General features: G+C 51.8%; 1 long non-coding RNA gene across 1 annotated transcript in view; it reads right to left on the reverse strand.

The window, feature by feature from the left end:
- Positions 1-9,922, reverse strand: part of LOC134982134 (uncharacterized) — a 79,786-nt gene extending 69,864 nt beyond the window's left edge. Inside the window, exon 1 of the long non-coding RNA XR_010191354.1 lies at positions 9,267-9,922. This is a non-coding gene — a long non-coding RNA (uncharacterized LOC134982134). The remainder of the gene's footprint in view (positions 1-9,266) is intronic.
- Positions 9,923-10,557: the final 635 nt, after the last annotated feature.

Consider the following 10,557-nt stretch of genomic DNA (forward strand, 5'->3'; position numbering starts at 1 on the left):
CCAGTCTCTGCACACTGGGCACTAGGTTGTGAGGCAGCGGGTGACCCCTGGCACCAGTCTCAGCACACTGGGTGCTAGACTGTGGGGCCAAGGGTTAACCCCTGGCACCAGTCTCGGCACACTGCGCACTAGGTTGTGGGGCCATAGGTTGACCCCTGGCACCAGTCTCGGCACACTGGGCACTAGGTTGTGGGGCCGCTGGTTGACCCCTATCACCAGTTTGGCACACTGGGCACTAACATGTGGGGCCAAGGATTGATGTCTGGCACCATTCTCGGCACACTGGGCACTAGGTTGTGGGGCTGTGGGTTGACCCTTCTTTCTACACCATTCTCTGCACACTGGGCACTAGGTTGTGGGGCCGCAGGTGACCCCTGGCACCAGTCTCGGCACACTGAGCACTAGGTTGTGGGACCTTGTTGACCGATGGCACCAGTCTCAGCACACTGGGTACTAGGCTGGGGGGCCGCGGGTGACCACTGGCACCAGTCTCAGTACACTGAGCACTAGGTTGTGGGGCCGTGGGTTGACCCCTGGCACCAGTCTCTGCACACCGGACACTAGGTTGTGGGGCCGCGGGTTGACCCCTGGCACCAGTCTTGGAACACTGGGCACTAGGATGTGGGGCCGCGGGTTGACCCCTGGCACCAGTCTCGGCACACTGGGCACTAGGTTGTGGGGCCGCAGGTGAACCCTGGCACCAGTCTCGGCACACTGGGTACTAGGTTGTGACACCAGTCTTGGCACACTGGACACTAGGTTGTGGGGCCACGGATGACCCATCGCACCAGTCTCTGCACACTGGGAACTAGGTTGTGGGGCAGTGGGTGACCCCTGGCACCAGTCTCAGCACACTGGGTACAAGGCTGTGGGGCCAAGGGTTAACCCCTGGCACCAGTCTCGGCACACTGGGCACTAGGTTGTGGGGCCGCTGGTTGACCCCTGGCACCAGTTCAGCACACTGGGCACTAGCATGTGGGGCCAAGGGTTGATGTCTGGTACCATTCTCGGCACATTGGGCACTAGGTTGTGGGGCTGCGGGTTGACCCTTCTTTCTACACCATTCTCTGCATACTGGGCACTAGGTTGTGGGGCCGCAGGTGACCCCTGGCACCAGTCTCGGCACACTGGGCACTAAGTTGTGGGGCCATAGGTTGACCCCTGGCACCAGTCTCGGCACACTGGGCACTAGGTTGTGGGGCCGCTGGTTGACCCCTGGCACCAGTTCGGCACACTGGGCACTAGCATGTGGAGCCAAGGGTTGATGTCTGGCACCATTCTCGGCACACCGGGCACTAGGTTGTGGGGCTGCGGGTTGACCCTTCTTTCTACACCATTCTCTGCATACTGGGCACTAGGTTGTGGGGACGCAGGTGACCCCTGGCACCAGTCTCAGCACACTGAGCACAAGGTTGTGGGTCCACTGGTATACTGATGGCACCAGTCTCGGCACACTGGGCACTAGGCTGGGGGGCCGCGGGTGACCACTGGCACCAGTCTCGGTACACTGAGAACTAGGTTGTGGGGCCATGGGTTGACCCCTGGCACCAGTCTCTGCACACTGGACACTAGGTTGTGGGGCCGCGGGTTGACCACTGGCACCAGTCTTGGAACACTGGGCACTAGGATGTGGGGCCGCGGGTGACCACTGGCACCAGTCTCAGTACACTGAGCACTAGGTTGTGGGGCCGTGGGTTGACCCCTGGCACCAGTCTCTGCACACCGGACACTAGGTTGTGGGGCCGAGGGTTGACCCCTGGCACCAGTCTTGGAACACTGGGCACTAGGATGTGGGGCCGCGGGTTGACCCCTGGTACCAGTCTCGGCACACTGGGCACTTGGTTGTGGGGCCGCAGGTGAACCCTGGCACCAGTCTCGGCACACTGGGTACTAGGTTGTGACACCAGTCTTGGCACACTGGACACTAGCTAGTGGGGCCACGGATGACCCATCGCACCAGTCTCTGCACACTGGGCACTAGGTTGTGGGGCAGCGGGTGACCCCTGGCACCAGTCTCAGCACACTGGGTACTAGGCCGTGGGGCCAAGGGTTAACCCCTGGCACCAGTCTCGGCACACTGGGCACTAGGTTGTGGGGCCATAGGTTGACCCCTGGCACCAGTCTCGGCACACTGGACACTAGGTTTTGGGGCCGCTGGTTGACCCCTGGCACCAGTTCAGCACACTGGGCACTAGCATGTGGGGCCAAGGGTTGATGTCTGGCACCATTCTCTGCACACTGGGCACTAGGTTGTGGGGCTGCAGGTTGACCCTTCTTTCTACACCATTCTCTGCATACTGGGCACTAGGATGTGGGGCCGCAGGTGACCCCTGGCACCAGTCTCGGCACACTGAGCACTAGGTTGTGGGACCACTGGTTGACCGATGGCACCAGTCTCGGCACACTGGTCACTAGGCTGTAGGGCCTCGGGTTGACCCCTGGCACCAGTCTCGTCACACTGGGCACTAGGTTGTAGGGCCGCTGGTTGACCTCTGGCACCAGTCTCAGCACACTGGGAACTAGTATGTGGGGCTGAGGGTTGACCCCTGGCACCATTCTCGGCACACTGGGCACTAGGTTATGGGGCCGCGGGTGACCGCTGGCACCAGTCTCGGTATACTGAGCACTAGGTTGTGGGGCTGCGGGTTGACCCCTGGCACCAGTCTCGGCACACTGGGTACTAGGTTGTGACACCAGTCTTGGCACACTGGTTCACTAAGTTGTGGGGCCGCGGGTGACCCATCACACCAGTCTGTGCTCACTGGGCACTAGGTTGTGGGGCAGCGGGTGACCCCTGGCACCAGTCTCTGCACACTGGGTATTAGTTTGTGGCACCAGTCTCGGCACACTGGACACTAAGTTGTGGGGCCGCGGGTAACCCCTGGCTCCAGTCTCGGCACACTGGGCACTAGGTTGTGGGGCCACGGGTTGACACCTGGCACCAGTCTCGGCACACTGGGCACTAGTATGTGGGACCGTGGGTTGACCTCTGGCATCAGTCTCTGCACACTGGACACTAGGTTGTGGGGCCGTGGGTTGTCCCCTGGCACCAGTCTTGGCACACTGGGTACTGGGTTGTGGGGCGCGGGTTGACCCCTGGCACCAGTCTCGTCACACTGGGCACTAGGTTGTGGGGCCATGGGTGACCCCTGGCACCAGTCTCGGCACACTGGGTACTAGGTTGTAACACCGGTCTTGGCACACTGGATACTAGGTTGTGGGGCTACGGTTGACCCCTCGCAACAGTCTCTGCAGACTGGGCACTTGGTTGTGGGGCAGCGGGTGATCCCTGGCTTCAGTCTCGGCACACTGGGTACTAGGCTGTGGGGCCATGGGTTGACCCCTGGCACCAGTCTCAGCACACTGGTCACTAGGTTGTGGGGCCACAGGTTGAACCCCGGCACCAGTCTCGGCACACTGGGCACTAGGTTGTGGGGCCGCTAGTTGACCCCTGGCACCAGTCTCGGCACACTGGGCACTAGTATGTAGGGCTGAGGGTTGACCCCTGGCACCATTCTCGGCACACTGGTCATTAGGTTGTGGGACCATGGGTTGACCCCTGGCACCAGTATTGGCACACTGGGCACTAGGTTGTGGGGCCACGGGTTGACCCCTGGCACCAGTCTCGGCACACTGGACACTAGGTTGTGGGGCCGCGGGTGACCCCTGGCACCAGTCTCGGCACATTTGGCACTAGATTGTGACACCAGTTTTGGCACACTGAACACTTGGTTGTGGGGCCGCGGGTGACTCCTGGCACCAGTCTCTGCACACTGGGCACTAGGTTGTGGGGTAACAGGTTGACCCCTGGCACCAGTCTCGGCACACTGGGTATTAGTATGTGAGGCCGTGGGTTGACCCCTGGGAGCATTCTCGGCACACTGGGCACTAGGTTGTGGGGCCATAGGTGTCCCCTGGCACCAGTCTCGGCACACTGGGCACTAGTATGTAGGGCTGAGGGTTGACAACTGGCACTATTCTCGGCACACTGGTCATTAGGTTGTGGGACCATGGGTTGACCCCTGGCACCAGTATTGGCACACTGGGCACTAGGTTGTGGGGCCACGGGTTGACCCCTGGCACCAGTCTCGGCACACTGGACACTAGGTTGTGGGGCCGCGGGTGACCCCTGGCACCAGTCTCGGCACATTTGGCACTAGATTGTGACACCAGTTTTGGCACACTGAACACTAGGTTGTGGGGCCGCGGGTGACTCCTGGCACCAGTCTCTGCACACTGGGCACTAGGTTGTGGGGTAACAGGTTGACCCTTGGCACCAGTCTCGGCACAATGAGCACTAGGTTGTGGGTCTGCTGGTTGATCCCTGGCACCAGTCTCGGGAAACTAGGGACTAGGTTGTGGGGCCGCGGGCTGACCCCTTGCACCAGTTTCGGCACACTGGGCACTAGGTTGTGGGGCCGCCGGTTGAAACCTGGCACCAGTCTCAGCACACTGGCCACTAGTTTGTGGGGCCGCGGGTTGACCCCTGGCACCAGTCTCGGGACACTGGGCACTAGGTTCTGGGGCCACGGGATGACCCCTGGCATCAGTCATGGATATCTGGGCACTAGGTTGTGGGGCCATGGGTTGACCCCTGTCACCAGACTCTGCACACTGGGCATTAGGTTGTGGGGCCGTGGGTTGACCCTTGGCACCTGTCTCGGCACACTGGGCACTAGGTAATGGGGCTGCGGGTGACCCCTGGCACCAGTCTCAGCATACTGGGCACTAGATTGTGGGGCCGTGATTGACCCCTGGCACCAGTATCGGCACACTGGGCACTAGGTTGTGGGGCCACGGGTTGACCTCTGGCACTAGTCTCGGCACTAGGTTGTTGGGCCTCAGGAGACCCATGGCACCAGTCTCGGCACACTGGGCACTAGGTTGCAGCACCAGTCTCGGCACACTGGGCACTAGGTTGTGGGGCCATGGGTTGACCCCTGGCACCACTTGGCACTAGGTTGTGGGGCTGCAGGTTGACAGCTGGCACCAGTCTTGGCACACTGGGCACTAGGTTGTTGGGCCTCGGGAGACCCATGGCACCAGTCTCGGCACACTGGGCACTAGGTTGCAGCAGAAGTCTCGGCACACTGTGCACTAGGTTGTGGGGCCGCAGGTTGACCCCTGGCACCAGTCTCAGTACACTGGGCACTAGGTTGTTGAGCCGTGGGTTGACCCGTGGCACCAGTTATGGCACATTGGGCACTACAGTGTGGCGCAGCGGGTTGCCCCTGGCACCAGTTTCGGTACACTAGGCCAGAGGTTCCCAAACTGTGTGCCGTGGCTCCCTGGGGTGCCTCGGGACACTTGCAGGGGTGCCCCGGGTTGGTGATCCAGGACCAATTCAAATTATTCATGGTCAATATAATAGGCAAAACCAGTGCTGGTGGCTGCCAGTCATAAAATATGGGGCCAAACAGAAGCAAATCTTGTCCCTCACCACACAACTGACCCTAAGGATGACATATAAACGCGATCTACTTAATGTAATATTTCTTTCTAAATTTCTCAATAAGAAATTTTTGGACTAGGGGTGCCGTGAAAAAAATTCTGATATTCTAGGGCGCCGTGATTCAAAAAAGTTTGGAAACCACTGCACTAGGCACTAGAATGTGATGCTGCAGCTCTGCCTTGTAGGCCGTGAGAAGTATAAAATGATAATGAATACAGGGAACTCAGGGTAAACAGCCTAATGGTTTTTTCTGTGAATTCTGCAGATTTTTTTTATGTTTATTGCTAAATATTTGGAATATAAGAGTTACATTACTAATACAGTTGTATGTACTTTAATAAAGATATACTCAAAATTGTTCTGGAGTAAATATTAAAGTATTATGAGTTGGTTTTAGTGTGTGATTAGCTGCAGATAAGTACAGTACATGGGTGGTGATCATGCAAAATGGGGAACTTCAGCCCTATTACTACAGACGTATCCTCATACATCATTGCTCATAGCGCACTATTTAGGGTCCTGAGTCGCGAGTTGGAAATAACGTTATGACGTGCGTTGTGTCCCACGCCATGTAATGCACAGTTTAACTGCTGGGTGGTGAATGTTCCACGGTAAGACTACAGTGCTATATACAATGCTGTGGCAGTAGGCAGTGATCTGTGAGAGGCTAGCCAATCACGTTCTTCCCTTTATAAAAAAAAGTCCCTGCTACAAAATACAAGGCCACGCTGCCGCCCTGTTCACATAATTCACTTTGTCGTTATATTGTGTACTAAATCTTGGATTTTATTAGCATAAACAGCATTATTATCTCGATAAGCATTTGAGGTTCAGTTGCTATCAAATGGCCAGAAATGTCTAATGCATTGTACCACTGGGTCCGTATCTCATTAATATGACTTCCAGATGGTCTCCATTGCTTTTCCACCAGGGTTGGCGGATTCAATACGATTTTTTTAACGCAAATCAGACAAAACACATCACATATACACCTGGAAGTCCTATTTTAATCATGGTTGGCTGTGGCCTAGCGAGTACAGTGTCCGCCTGCAATGCGTGCGCCTCCGGGTTCGATACCCAGCAGGTGCACAATTACTGTTATATTTTTTAATGTATTTATTTATTATTTTTTAATGCAATAAAGTTATTTGGTTTGTTGCTACTTCACTTTATAGTAAAAGAAGTCCCCTTCTACAAAATACAAGGCCACGCTGCCACCCTGTTCACACAATTCACTTTGTCGTTATATTGTGTGCTAAATCCTGGATTTTATTAGCATAAACAGCATTATTATCTCGTAAAGCATTTGCAACTTAACCTCAAATTCTTTCCAAAATAATAATGCTGTTTATGCTAATAAAATCTAGGATTTAGTACACAACATAACGACAAAATGAATTGAGTGAACAGGGCGGCAGCGTGGCCTTGTATTTTGTAGAAGGGGACTTTTTTAATATAAAGAGTAGTGTCAACACACCAAATAACTTTATTGCATTAGAAAGTAATAAATAAATACATTAATAAAATATAACAGTAATTGCGCACCCGCTGGGTATCGAAACTTTCGAAAGTGGGAGTGCACACATTGCAGGCGGATGCTGTACTCGTTAGACCACAGTCAACCATGACTAAAGTAGGCCCTCCGGTGTATATGGGATGTGTTTTGTCTGATTTGCGTTAAAAAAAATATCGTATTGAATCCATTAAGCCTGGCGGAAAAGCAATGGAGACAATCTGGAAGTCATATTAATGAGATAGGGACCCAGTGGTACAATGCATTACATATTTCTGGCCATTTGATAGCAACTGAACCTCAAATGCTTTACGAGATAATAATGCTGTTTATGCTAATAAAATCCAGGATTTAGTACACAATATAATGACAATATCAATAGCTAGCATGAACGGGTGGCAGCGTGGCTGGGAGAGGTGCTTTGGTACAGGCATACAGTGAGCTCAGTGGGAAAGAATACTAATGAGTGATCAATGGGGGGAGGTATAGAAGCCTGCATTGAGTTGCATACTGTAGTGTAGGGAGCTGCCTAGACTCTGAACAATACAGTGTAAATAGCACATCATCATACCGTGGCATAGAATACTGTAGAGGAGAATTTTGCAATGGCGACCATCTGGAAGTCATATTAATGAGATAGGCACAGTGCATTACATATTATTGGCCATTGATAGCAACTGAACCTCAAATTCTTTCCAAGATAAAAATGCTCTTTATGCTAATAAAATCCAGGATTTAGTACACACTATAACGACAAAATGAATTGAGTGAACAGGGCGGCAGTGTGGCCTTATATTTTATAGAAGGGGACTTTTTTTATATAAAGAGAAGTATCAACACACCAAATAACTTTATTGCATTAAAAAATAATAAATAAATACATACAAAAATAACAGTAATTGCGCACCCACTGGGTATCGAACCCTGGAGTGCATGCATTGCCGGCGGACACTGTACTCGCTAGGCCACAGCCAACCATGGCTACATTAGGCCCTCCGGGTGTATATGTGATGTGTTTTGTCTGATTTGCGTTAAAAAAATTTGTATTGAATCCGCCAAGCGTGGCAGAAAAGCAATGGAGACCATCTGGAAGTCATATTAATGAGATACGGACCCAGTGGTACAATGCATTAGACATTTCTGGCCATTTGATAGCAACTGAACCTCAAATGCTTTCCAAGATAATAAAGTTGTTTATGCTAGTAAAATCCAGGATTTAGTACACAATATAATGACAAAATGAATTGTGTGAACAGGGGGGCAGCGTGTCCTTGTATTTTGTAGAAAGGGATTTTTTTATAAAGGGAAGTGATTAATGGTTCTTTATTGTTACAGTAAATGTCAGCCAATCAGCAGACGGCGCTAGGAAGGGTCCATTGGCTTTTTGAGGCATGCGCTGTACAGTTTAGGAAAAGCGACATCTGGTAGACAGAAAGTAGTATGCATGTTACAATTATAACATAACGTTACATTTGTAACGTAATTTATAACTGGATTTATAACGCAAGGAGCTGGCGTGAGTTGCATGGTACACAGCAACGATATTTGAGGACACATCTGTATGTGCAGAGCATATCTTACGTGCCATGGCACTCTGCATAGTCTAGAACTGTATGGGCAACATCTGCACTTGCAACAGAGAAGGTGTAACTAGGCTGTAAGGGGGCATTCCTACTGGGGCAAAGCCAAGTGAGGTAATTTCAATACAATTACGGTCTATGCAGCATTGGACGTAAGTGTAAATACGACTGTTTTCAGGCATTACATTTGCTGGCTGCTGCAAGTTTGTACTGATGATGATTACAGGTATGAAACCAAGGGTAGGATGTACTAAGCCATGGAAAATCAAACTAGTTTTTGGTGATCACACATAGCTACAGCACTTGTGCCCAGGGTGGATTAATAAGGGGCGGATGGAGCTGTAGCTCCAGGCCTCCCCATCAAACACTGCCACCTGACATGATACAGTATAATATGCAAATAAATAACAATAGGTAGGTATCAATCAGGCAAAGGCATTCGTATCACTTAGATGTGAATCTATCTGCCAGGCCGCGCACACGCAGAACAAGTGCTGTACATATGCACTGGCCCGAAGATCGCCAGTATGTGAATGCGATCCATACTGAATAATATGAATGGTAATCTAAACATGCATTTTTTTTACAAAAAGTATAAAGGTATAAAAAACAAACATAAAAGAAAAGCATTCCACAAGATGGTATAAATAAAGGGGCAATTACTGACTGTGCATGAAAACCAATGTAAATTAGCTCTCTATATAGATGTTTAAAGAAATACCTGCGGGTGTCCCGGATCACAACCACGGCATAGCTCCCAGTCAGACAATGGCTCCAGAATCCTTCACCGGATAGTCTACACAAATTCCAACGCGTTTCTGGGATCTCTTTCAAGGCCGGGAATAGTGGGGGTCATTCCGAGTTGATCGCACGTAGCAACTTTTTGCTGCCCATGCGATCAACTCGATGCCGCCTACGGGGGAGCTCTGTTTTGCATAGCAAGGCTACGAACCCTTGTGCAGCCCTGCTATGAAAAAAAGTTTTGTGTGGAACTAGACCAGGGTAACAGTTACCCTGTGCGATCGATGCAGCGATGCAGGTCCCGGAATTGACGTCAGACATCCCCCCTCCAAATGCCTGGACACACCTGCGTTAGACTCACCACTCCCAGAAAACAGTGAGTTGCCACCCCGGAACGCCTTCCTGCTGTCAATCTTCTTGCGATCGTGCGAGCGATCGCTGTCTTCGTTCTTCTCGTCATTGCCCTGCGACAGCTGTCGCTGTGCAAAGACGTGCGTGTGCATTGAGGCCGCCGCGCAGATGCAGAACCGACCCATTCGCACCACTGCGACAAACAGCAGCGTGCGAATGGGTCGGAATGACCCCCAATGTGCGAGATGCAGCATCGCTTGGAGAGTGATAACATGGAGAGCAGAAAAGTACCAGCCAGCCAGCTCCTAACTGTCATTTTTCAAACAGCATGTGACATGACAGTTAGGAGATGATTGCTGATTGGCTGATTTTCTCTCTCCATTTTATCACTCTCCAAGCGACGATGCAGCTAGCCCAGTGTGCTATATTCATCACCTTCAGAGAATTAAATGCCAAATCTAACCAATCATCTGTCAGGGCTTTCTCTCAGTGCAGCACATCCCTGCACCAATCCAGGGGCAAACGCAGAATTTCTAGAGGGGGATTTCCAAATGCAGTCTACGGTCTCCCACTCTGCAAAACATTGGAGCAAGTGCGGGAGTCTGAGGGAGCAGTAGAAGAAACAGTACTGACCGTGGAACATATATGTGCACATTACTCTTTTTAAACACTTGATAGTGTATGGAATACAGTATTAATAATTAACACTATAGATGGTCTATAGCAGGCATGGCCAACCTGTGGCTCTCCAGCTGTTGTGAAACTACACATCCTAGTGTGCCCTGCCAGTTTTATCATTTCCTAATAGGAAAACTGTGGCAGTGCATGCTAGGACTTGTAGTTTCACAACAGCTGGGGAGCCACAGGTTAGCCAGGCATGGTGTAAAACCCGACAGTCGGCATGCCGACTAAAGCGGACT

This window comes from Pseudophryne corroboree, chromosome 1 (genome assembly GCF_028390025.1).
Source record: "Pseudophryne corroboree isolate aPseCor3 chromosome 1, aPseCor3.hap2, whole genome shotgun sequence".
NCBI classification, from domain to species: domain Eukaryota; kingdom Metazoa; phylum Chordata; class Amphibia; order Anura; family Myobatrachidae; genus Pseudophryne; species Pseudophryne corroboree.